We start from the raw sequence: 11,804 nt of genomic DNA, 5'->3' as shown, positions 1-11,804 counted from the left end.
ATTTCGGTTTTGTTTGGCTAACTTGATCTATTTATCTTGCAATGGGAAGAGGTGCTTTGTAGTGGGTTCAATCTTACGGTGCTTGATCCTGGTGACAGAAGGGGAACCGACACGTATGTATCGTTGCTACTAAGGATAAAATGATGGGGTCTATTTCTACATAAATAGATCTTGTCTACATCATGTCATCGTTCTTATTGCATTACTCCGTTTCTCCATGAACTTAATACACTAGATGCATGCTGGATAGCGGTCGATGTGTGGAGTAACAGTAGTAGATGAAGGCAGGAGTCGGTCTACTAATCTTGGACGTGATATCTATATAATGATCATTGCCTGGATACCATCATGAGTATTTGAAGTTCTATCAATTGCCCAACAGTAATTCGTTTACCCACCGTTTGCTATTTTTCTCGAGAGAAGCCACTAGTGAAACCTACGGCACCCCGGTCTCTTTCTCATATTATTTGCCTTTGCGATCTATTTTATTTGCCTTTTATTTTCAGATCTATTAAACCAAAAATACCTTGCTGCAATTTATTCTTATTTATTTTATTTGGTGTTCGATCTATCAATCTACTACAATTTATTCACACCCGTTTGCCAATTTGTGGCACCATTACCCGAAAGGGATTAACAACCCCTTTAACACGTCGGGTTGCAAGTATTTGTTATTTGTGCGCATGTGTCATTTACGTATTGTTGCTTGGTTCTCCTACTGGTTCGATAACCTTGGTTTCATCACTGAGGGAAATACCTACCGTCGATGTGCTGCATCATCCCTTCCTCTTTGGGGAAATACCGATGTAGCTTCAAGCCGCTATCAGCTGCCACATACCCCAGAATTGTACGACATCACCAGGACTGTCATAATGCATATCCCTCGTAATGCTTTTGAGGAGACGAAGATGATAAAGGTGATGCTGGAGGTGTTGCAGGTGTTATTACAGGGGCAAGCGATGCTGGAGGTTGTGGTGTTGGAGGTTCCATTGCAGCTGCTTGAACCCTAGTGATTATGCATGCTCTTTTTTATGGAACTAGTGATGTGCAAGACTATGTGTATGTATGTTTGATGTCTGCCATGTCTGGAGTGGCAAGATATTCAACTGAACTTTTGTGATGTTCTAAGTACCAGAAAATATGAACTTATGTGTGATACGTCTCCAACGAATCTATAATTTATGAAGTATACATGCCATGTTTACAACAATTCTATATGGTTTTGGTATGATTTAAATGGAACTAATCCGGACTGGCGCTATTTTCAGCAGAACTACCGCGGTGTTGCCTTTTGTGCAGAAATAAAATTCTCGGAATGGGCTGAAACTTTTTGATGATCTTTTTTGGAATAAAAGAGACCCCTGAAGCTTCGTGGGAGGACTAGAAGAGCCACGAAGCCCCCACTCACCACTTTGGCGCGACCAGGGGTGATGGTGCCCAAGTGCCTCGTGGGCCTATCATAACTCATTTTCACGTGATTCCAACTCTGAAAATTCTTATAAATAGGGAAACCCCCAGAAATAACCCTAGAACTTTGACTCCACTGTCGCAAGTCTCTATACCAAAGAGATCCCATCTGGGGCCATGTTCCGGCACTCTACCGAAGGGGAAATCATCACTGGAGGCCATCTTCATCATCTTGATGGTCTCCATGATGAGGAGGGAGTAGTTCACCCTTTGTGCTGAGGGTATGTACTAGTAGCTATGTGTTTGATCTCTCTCTCTCTCTCGTGTTCTTGATTTGGCACAATCTTGATGTACCACGAGCTTTGTTAATATAGTTGGATCATAGGGTCTTTCCCCCTCTCTATCTTGTTGTGATGAATTGAATTTTTACCTTTGAGGTTTCACTATTATCGGATTGAATACTTTTTGGATTTGAGAACACTTGATGTATGTCTTGCATGTGGATACCTGTGGTGACAATTTGGTGTTCTATTGATTCATTTGATATATGTTTTGGTGATCAACTTGCGGGTTCCTGACATTGGGGTAATATAGGCATAGAGGTTGATGCATGTTTTCGTCCTTCTTTCTTCGGTAGAAACCTTGGGGCACTCTATGAAGCTCTTTATGTCGGATTGAATATTATGAATCTGAAGTTGTTTGATGCATATCGTATAATTAACTCATGGATACTTGTGGTGACATTGGAGTATCTAGGTGATATTACAGTTGGTTGATGTGTATCATATGGTGTTATTTTGGTATGCACTCTGGGGCTGTTTGTGACGCTTATTCGAATAACTCAATAGATTGATCGGAAAGAATAACTTTGAGGTGGTTTCGTACCCTACAACAATTTCATCTTATGTTCTCCGTTGGATAAGAAATTTGGAGTGATTCTTTGTTGCACGTTGAGGGATTTTTATATGATTCAATTATGTTAGCACTTTTGAGAGATTGCACTAGTGAAAGTATGAACCGTAGGCCTTGTTTTCAAGCATTGCAATACCGTGTGTGCTCTGTTTTATCACTTGATACCTTGCTATTTTTATATTTGCATATTACAAAAACCTATATCTACTATCCATACTACACTTGTATCATCATCTCTTCGCCGAACTAGTGCACCTATACAATTTACCATTATATTGGGTGTGTTGGGGACACAAGAGATTTCTTGTATTTGATTGCAGGGTTGTTTGAGAGAGACCATCTTCATCCTACACATCCCACAGATTGATAAAACTTAGGTCATCCACTTGAGTGAAATCTGTTGTTGTCCTACAAAACTCTACACTTGGAGGCCCAACATGAGCCTATAAGAATAAGTTGTATAGTAGACATCAATGTGTGGCTTTAAGTTCCACTATATGCATGCACATTTAGATGCTTTATGGAACTTTCGATGTATGTCTAAATATATTAGGGAAAATTTATTTTTTGCCACTCTTAATTTGTAGCTAGTTTTGCTTATGTCACTCTAAAATTTGACATTTCACTCTTGTCACTGTAGATTTCGACTATTTTTTGACAAAGTATTTTCATTATATTATGTAGTGTACATATGCATTATGATGCCAATGCCATATGGTTCTCTAAATGTAATGCCAATGCCATATGGTTTTTAAATGTAATGCCTAAAAATCATTTATTGTTTTTTGAGCTATATTTTAACTCCAATTCTTTCACTAAGGACTGGGCGATAGAACCATACGCCCAATGACATGTGGGCCAAGTCCACACGAACAGTCTCGTCACATTTTGTGAGAGAAAACCCTCATCCCTCCTTCCTCGCCCCCGACTGCCTCGTAGTTCCCTCCACCTTGACAACTCTGCTCACACACCCGAGGTGGCAGCCGGATATCGTCGTGGATTGCAGCCACTTGCAAGATGTGACGAGACTGTTCGTGTGGACTTGGCCAAAGTCTTCAATTGAACACATTCATTTTTAGGGGTTGACTTTCTCTGTAAATATCAAACTCCTCATAGAATTATAGACCCGTGTACACTCACAAATGCATTAGTCCCTTAACCTATAAGTCTTCAATACACAAAAATCACTAAGGGGCACTAGGTGCACTTACAATCTCCCCCTTTTTGGTGATTGATGACAATATAGGTTAAGTTTTCAATGGGTATAAACATATGAAGTGTAAATACTGATATTGAGGATTTTGATTGCAAGATATAGAAGAACTCCCCCTGAAGATGTGCATATGTCAGGAATTTTCCTTGAAGAGCAAATGCACATTGTAGGATAGAGTCATGGAGATCTCCCCCTATATCTTGTAATTCATACACGCATTTAACATATGATATGAAGAATTTGAAATTCATGACGAAATATGGTGACTGATGTAATTTAGCATGCGTGCATTAACATATACAAGGAAATAGCATGCAGAAAAACATAGCAAAAGTATCAGACCACCATCGGACTTAAGTTTACAACTCGATCCAACAAATACTTCAGAAGAACGAGAGTTGTAACTTAGCAAAAAACGCCCATATATAGAGACCCGCTTGAAGACTAACTCAATTTTCTCCCCCTTTGTCATCGAATGACCAAAAGGGATGAAAAGTGAGAACTAACGCCCCTGAAGAATATCATCATGAAGTCGATGGAGGAGCGCCAGCGTTGTCGGGGTTGTCCGTTGATGTAGGGCCTGCCGCAGTGTCGGTCAAATCTTCATGCTCATCAGTCTCGCACGATGAAGAATATGAGCTGGCCACCAAGTGGGGAACTTTGACCTTCTTGAATTTCCTCGAAGGTGGCTGAGACCAGTCAAAGTCCTACTTGAAGACCGTCTGCTTGAGATCTTCATCACCATAGAGGTGAGACAGTACAACCCAAGTGTGGTCAAAAACTTCATGCAAGTAGTAGTGGTTCTTCTTCACAGTGTTTTGCGTGATTGTCATGTTCTGAAGAATTGAACCAAACTATCACTTGACCCACTTGTGATTGTGATCCACCTTCTGATGAAGACTGAGGAGAAGCTCACGGTCAGTCATCACCCTTGGAGCAGTGGCTTGAGGATATTGTTTTGAAGCATTTGCGGCAGTGTCATGAGTGGCAGAGTCATCATTGGTGGAGTAGGATGCAACTTTGTGAAACTGTCCATCCAATGGACGAGTGCCTTTGTCAATAACAGCAGCCTTGCCCTTCTCATCAACTGAGGAAATAGTCCGTTTGAGGACTTCAATTAGGGGCAAATAGCTGAGATGGCGTTGACAATCAGCCTTGTAATGAATTGAAAACCTTGATCTGATGAATCTCATGATCCAGGGAGCGTAAGGCTTCAATTCAAACGGTGATAGAGCGACGTTGGCCAAAGTCCTCATGAAGAAATCGTGGTAGTTGATAGGAATACCATGTATGATGTTGAAAAGCATATTCTTCATGATGCCAACAACTTCTTCATCATCAGAGTTGTGGCCCTTGATTGGACTAAGGGTTTTGGTCAATATCTTGTATATTGTCCTTGGCGCATAGAGCAGTTCCTTAACGAGGAATTTGGTTCTAGGATCTTGGGTTGGCTTCAAAGGCTTCATCAGCACTTGCATCAGATGATTTGAAAGCTCGGGTTCATCATAGAGGCACCTTGCACCTTCAGTGGGAGGACTGACTAGGACGGCATGAAGCAATTCAGAGGCCGGTGCTTTGTAGTGAGTATTTTCTGTCATTCAGTCCAACACCCATGAATTCACATCTTCAACATTGCCGGTGATGTGCAACGTGGCATAGAACTGAAGAATGAATTCTTCATTCCAGTCGCAGATGTCGGTGCAGAAGTTGAGCAGGCCAGCATCATGAAGAACACTGAGGACTGGGGTGAACCAGGGCAGCGAGTCCATATCCACATGAGGAATTTTCTCATGGTTAAAGATCTTGTCTTTATCAAACATCGGTGAGGAATAGAAGTTCATTTGACTCGTTGTCCACAAGCGCTTGCGTCTAAGTCTTGCGGAGTCATATGGATTGTAATCCATGAAGAAAATGTGCTCAGCAAAGAAGTCATCAGCCTTGAACTTCTGCTTCTTGGAGTGAGGATTCTGAGGCTTGGGCTGAAGATTAACTGTTGAAGTCTTCACAGCCTCTTGAATCACAGTCTCTGGAGCCACAGGCCAGGGAAGTTCGATGGCAATTTCTTCAGCAGCCTTGGCCTCCATTTCTTCAGCAACATGTTCAGCAGCGCTAGTGGCTGGAACTTCTACAGGAATAGACAGAAGTGAAGCTTGATGTCCTTCAGTGCCCGTATGAATTTCTTTAGTCTGGACAGGGGACTAAGGAATCTGTTGCAGAGGGGTGAATAGTGGTGAATTGGGGTGATGACTTTCCCAGTAGTCATCATTCAGAATTGGAGTGGTACACCCAATGTCCACATCTTCATCTTCCTCGTCTATTTCCTCAACGCCTACCTCTTCACCTATGAACTGAGGCATGGGCGATGATACCAGTGGAGTTGAAGGGATGTCATTCACTTCAATTTCTTCATCCAACTGCTCTGACGTAGTAGCAGAAGGATCTTCTTCATCAGATTCACTTGGAATCACATATTCCTCACCAAAGGGAATAATCTCCTTTGGTGGCATGCTTGATATCGGAACAACATCTATAGGATTTTCAAAGGAGCTTGTCAGAGTCTTCAATTTCTTTGGAGCTAAAGACTCTAAGGAAGCAGATGATTTCCTTTTCTTCACAGTTACTCGCTCCACAGCTTTGGTTTTCTTCGCTTCTGATGCAGAAGGAAGGTTGATGCTTGTCTGTGCAGGAGGAGCAGAGGAAATTGGTGCAGTTTCTTTAGGCACAACTGATGCATTTGTCCTGGCTTGTTCAGTTTCTTCAGGTGTTGTAGCAGATGCTTCAACAGGCCTGGCTTGTTCTTCAGGCGCAACACTAGAGGTTGCCCTGGCAGTTTCTTTAGCGGCTGGAATTTCTTCAGCAGCCCTGGTGCTCTCCTTTTCTTCAGCAGCCTGATTCTCATCAGTGGTGCTGGCATGTTCTTCAGTAGGCTGAGCAGATGCTTCAGCCTGAGGAATTTCATGTTGCGTTGGGGCTGCAACATTTGAGGTGAATCCCTTTGCCATGTTGACAAATCTGACCTTGGCTCCCAGCCAATCTACACGGTATACGTCAAATTCATCATTGTGTGCTTTGATCTCAGCTTGCATGGTCACAAGTTCATTAGTTGTCATTTTGACAACATTCTTCTTCATAAGATGCTCCTTCTTGTACTGAGCTTTCTTTAGTTTCCTGGCCTTCTCAAACTTCCATTTTTCTTCACCTATGAAGGTTGTCAACATGTGATTCTGGCTAGGTGTGAGTTTGAAATCAGGCATGGGAGTGTTGGGGTCCTTGTGCCAGAGATCAATGTAGTCAAGAATCAACTTGGGATCCAGCAGAAGAGGCACATTGCTGCCTTTGGCTCTAGCGGCCTGTTGTTGTCTGTCTCTGATGATTTCTTCTAATTCCTCATCATCAACTTCGTCTTCACTAGACGGCACTTGGAAGGCAACCTGTTTCTTGTGAGGACTTGGCCGTGTGCCTTGTCCAGCAGTGGCCTTTGTCTTCAGCAAAGTTGGACCTATTGAGGACTGAGGAGGAGCTGAAGAACTTGCAGATGCTCCTGAAGCAATTGAGATACCAGTTGTCCTTTGGCACGAGGCGAGGTGCACAGGTGCCGAGAACTTTGTAGCAGCAGCTGAAGGTTTTGTACAGTGGGGACTGGATCTTCTTGAGGAATATGCCGTGAGGGCTTTGATGAGCTTGGTCGTGTGGGCATTGCTGAGGAACTGGGCATGTGCACAGGCTTCTTGGGCATAGCCTTCTTAGGCTTGCTAGCAGAGGCCTCAGCAGCGGCAGCAGCAGAGTCTTGATTGAATTTCCTCACTGCTTCCTTGGCCATTCTGGCCAACTTGGCTTGCTGTTTGGCCCATTCATCTGGATAGTCCTCACCGCGCTTGAGGCTAGTGGGATCAGCTTCTTGGCCTGGTGCCAACGGAGGTCTTGGGCAAGGAGGGTGTAAAGCGAATTTCTTCATGTACTTAGGAGTGACATATATGTACTCCCTCCATTCCCGTGCCCATCTCCTCTCTAGCCTCTATATGCGCACCTTGCGCAGATTCTTGTTCTCCTTGCCATGTTTGGCTTCATCAAGAGTGCAATAGTCCTCATAAATGTCATCAGGGATCTCAAAAGTTGTGTTCACTTCCGGTCTTTTCCCTCCCTTCTGAGGTCTCTTGCCATCAGCCATTTTCTTCAGCCGAGGAATTTGAACAATAGAATTCTCTGAAGAGGTATGCAATTTGTCTTCGAGGAATGCTGCAAATGAGTTAAGTTGATGAGAATCTAATGATTCAGCAGCGGACATGTGTACCTGTGAATATAGTATAGGTGCGAAGAATTTGGAGATGGCATATGCGTTCTCATAAGTTTCTCAAAAAGAACAAGTTTGAGAAATTTTACCAGGAGTGTCTTGAGGAATTTCACTAAGCGGTCTTTGACTTAGGTTCCAGAGTTGTATAGATTGAAAATCCACACAACTAAGGAATCTTGAAGAAAAACATTGCTTAGAGAAATAGATCAAGAACAGATGCATGTGAGGTGTTTAACGAGTGGGGAAGTTGAAGAATAAACACCTTTTGAAGATTTGTGAAAATCATCAGAATCAACAAGGGCAGTAAAAATAGATTTTATTTACCCTTGACGAAGAACACGACGAACTGGGAGTTGTAGATGGGAAGTTCGTCCGTTCAGATCTTCCACGCCCTAACTTGGCGGCGGAAGACAGCTACGATGGCGGCGGAGTGAAGATTTTAGCGACCGGCGCAAGTACGACGATGACGAGGTCGAGGCAGTGAAGCTCTTCCTCACCGGCGACGATGGAAGTGTTGTAAATATGCCCTAGAGGCAATAATAAAGTGGTTATTACTATATTTCCGTGTTCATGATAATTGTCTATTGTTCATGCTATAATTGTATTAACCGGAAACCGTAATACATGTGTGAATACATAGATCGTAATATGTCCCTAGTAAGCCTCTAGTTGACTAGCTCGTTGACCAATAGATGGTCATGGTTTCCTGATCATGGACATTGGATATCATTGATAATGGGATCACATCATTGGGAGAAAGATGTGATGGACAAGACCCAATCCTAAGCATAGCACAAGATCGTGTAGTTCGTTTGCTAAAGCTTTTCTAATGTCAAGTATCACTTCCTTAGACCATGAGATTGTGCAACTCCCGGATACCGTAGGAATGCTTTGGGTGTACCAAACGTCACAACGTAACTAGGTGGCTATAAAAGTGCACTACATGTATCTCCGAAAGTATCTGTTGGGTTGGCACGAATCGAGACTGTGATTTGTCACTCCGTATGACGGAGAGGTATCTCTGGGCCCACTCGGTAATGCATCATCATAACGAGCTCAATGTGACTAAGGAGTTAGCCACGGAATCATGCGTTACGGAACGAGTAAAGAGACTTGCCGGTAACGAGATTGAACGAGGTATGGGGATACCGATGATCGAATCTTGGGCAAGTAACATACCGATTGACAAAGGGAATTGTATACATGATTGATTGAATCCCCGACATCGTGGTTCATCCGATGAGATCATCATGGAACATGTGGGAGCCAACATGGGTATCCAGATCCCGCTGTTAGTTATTGGCCGGAGAGATGTCTCGGTCATGTCTGCATGGTTCCCGAACCCGTAGGGTCTACACACTTAAGGTTCGGTGACGCTAGAGTTATTATGGGAAATAGTATGTGGTTACCGAAGGTTGTCTGGAGTCCCGAATGAGATCCTAGACGTAACGAGGAGTTTTGGAATGGTCCGGAGATGAAGATTTATATATGGTAAGTCCTTATTCGGTCGCGGGAAGTGTTCGGGGGGTTACCGATATTGTACCGGGACCACCGAAGGGGTTCCGGGGGTCCACCTGCCCCGGAGGGCCCTATGGCTGAATATAGAGGGAAACCAGCCCCTAGGTGGGCTGGGCGCCAACTCCCCCTAGGGCCCATGCGCCTAGGGTTGGGGGAAACACTAGAGGGGGCGCCCCACCTAGCTTGGGGGGCAAGCCTCCCCCTTGGCCGCCCCCTCTAGATGCATCTAGGGGTCGGCCCCCTCTCCCTTGCTCCTATATATAGTGGAGGGTGGGAGGGCAGACATACCCTTCCCCTGGCGCAGCCCTCCCCCTCTCCAACACCTCTTCCTCCTCCGTAGCGCTTGGCGAAGCTCTGCCGGAGAACCACGAGCTCCATCACCACTACGCCGTCGTGCTATCGGAGTTCTCCCTCAACTTCTCCTCTCCCCTTGTTGGATCAAGAAGGAGGAGACGTCCCCGGGTTATACGTGTGTTGAACGCGGAGGCGTCGTTGTTCGGCACTTAGATCGGAATCGACCGTGATCTGAATCATTGCGTGTACGACTCCACCAACCGTGTTCCTGCAACGCTTCCGCTTAGCGATCTTCAAGGGTATGAAGATGCACTCCCCCTCTCTCGTTGCTAGCATCTCCTAGATTGATCTTGGTGACACGTAGGAATTTTTTTGAATTATTGCTACGTTCCCCAACAGTGGCATCATGAGCTAGGTCTATACGTAGATTCTATGCACGAGTAGAACACAAAGTAGTTATGGGTGATGATTTTTTTCAATTTGCTTACCGTTACTAGTCTTATCTTGATTCGGCAGCATTGTGGGATGAAGCGGCCCGGACCAACCTTACACGTACGCTTAAGTGAGACCGGTTCCACCGGCTGACATGCACTTGATTCATAAGGTGGCTAGCGCATGTCTGTCTCTCCCACTTTAGTCGGATCGGATTCGATGAAAAGGGTCCTTATGAAGGGTAAATAGCAATTGGCTATCGCCGTTGTGGTTTGCGTAGGTAAGAAACGTTCTTGCTAGAAACCCACAGCAGCCACGTAAAACATGCAACAACAATTAGAGGACGTCTAACTTGTTTTTGCAGGGTATGTTATGTGATGTGATATGGCCAAAAGGATGTGATGAATGATATATGTGATGCATGAGATTGATCATGTTCTTGTAATAGGAATCACGACTTGCATGTCGATGAGTATGACAACCGGCAGGAACCATAGGAGTTGTCTTAATTTATTGTATGACCTGTGTGTAGAGGCCAGAGGGTCCTCTTCCCGCTCCTCCTCAACAACGCCAAAATAGAAGAATAGGAGGTGCGCCATGGGCAAGGTGTTTGTGCTGGATTATGTTGGATTAGAGATGATAATGGTGCGAGAGAAGGGAGGGCCGCTATCTTGTAGCCCGCAGCAGGCGAGCCCGCCACTAAGGAGAGGTGGTTGGATAGGCGGGCGGAAGGGCGGTCAAAGGATGCCACAGTCTGATCTTACTTCTTCAGTAGGCACAGACTACCATGGTGGCCGTAGGGGCGCTCGGTCAAAGGCACATATTCCGGTGAAAATCTCTGACGCGGTCTGCTCACTCACCTGAATGCCGACCGCATACACGCCTCTAGGCCGCCTACAAACACGTCTCCACGACGTCTGCAAACACGCAACCGAACCGCCCATGAACGTAGCCTGCACAGACACTGATGCATGTCTGTTTCCTGATAATCTCTTGAAATAACTCATGAAGGCGTCGCTCCAATAATTTCGGTAACACTAATAACTGTCCCTATACCAGCTTAGAAAGGGTTTTTGACTATACAAAGTATTATCACTAATCAAATACTAGCCTAGTCATAATCCGAACTCCACATGAGGCCCATGACAAGTGTTCAAATCCCTTGGAAAGCACCTATTTTTTCTTTCTTTTGTCTGAAACTAAAACATGACATGTGGCGTCAGCTTTTTAAATACAATAGTTTCAACGTAAACATTATTTTATTTTATTATTTCAACAAAATGTACATGTACTGCTATTGAACATGCTGTAGAAGTCCTCTAAAAAACATATATAGAAGAATTGAGCTACAAAGTATTATCACCCATCAAACACTAGTCCAGCCATAAACTTTTTTTTTACCACAAAACCTCTTTTTTTACCACACCAGCGGTAAACCTCTTCGTATAGTGTCTACGGAAGCGAAAGCTCATGGGTTAAAGTCTCAGGAACTCATTTTTTCTATTTATATTTCCTGCAATAATCTGTTCAATATTATTGGTGACGGTGAAAATTTTTTGTGACACTAAAAATTGTCCTAGAAAACACACTTGCCCAGTAACGGCAAAAAATGTCGCCTAAAATTGGTTCTCAGCGTCACCAAAGTTGCCGCAGAGAGCCATGACGGGGCAAAATCAACTAGTGATGGTGACCATCACAGAAAATGATTTTAGGCGCCGGTTCCTGTTTCATCACCAG

The sequence above is a fragment of the Triticum urartu genome, chromosome 1, assembly GCF_003073215.2.
Source record: "Triticum urartu cultivar G1812 chromosome 1, Tu2.1, whole genome shotgun sequence".
Lineage (NCBI taxonomy): Eukaryota > Viridiplantae > Streptophyta > Magnoliopsida > Poales > Poaceae > Triticum > Triticum urartu.
This window is presented reverse-complemented; position numbering follows the sequence as displayed.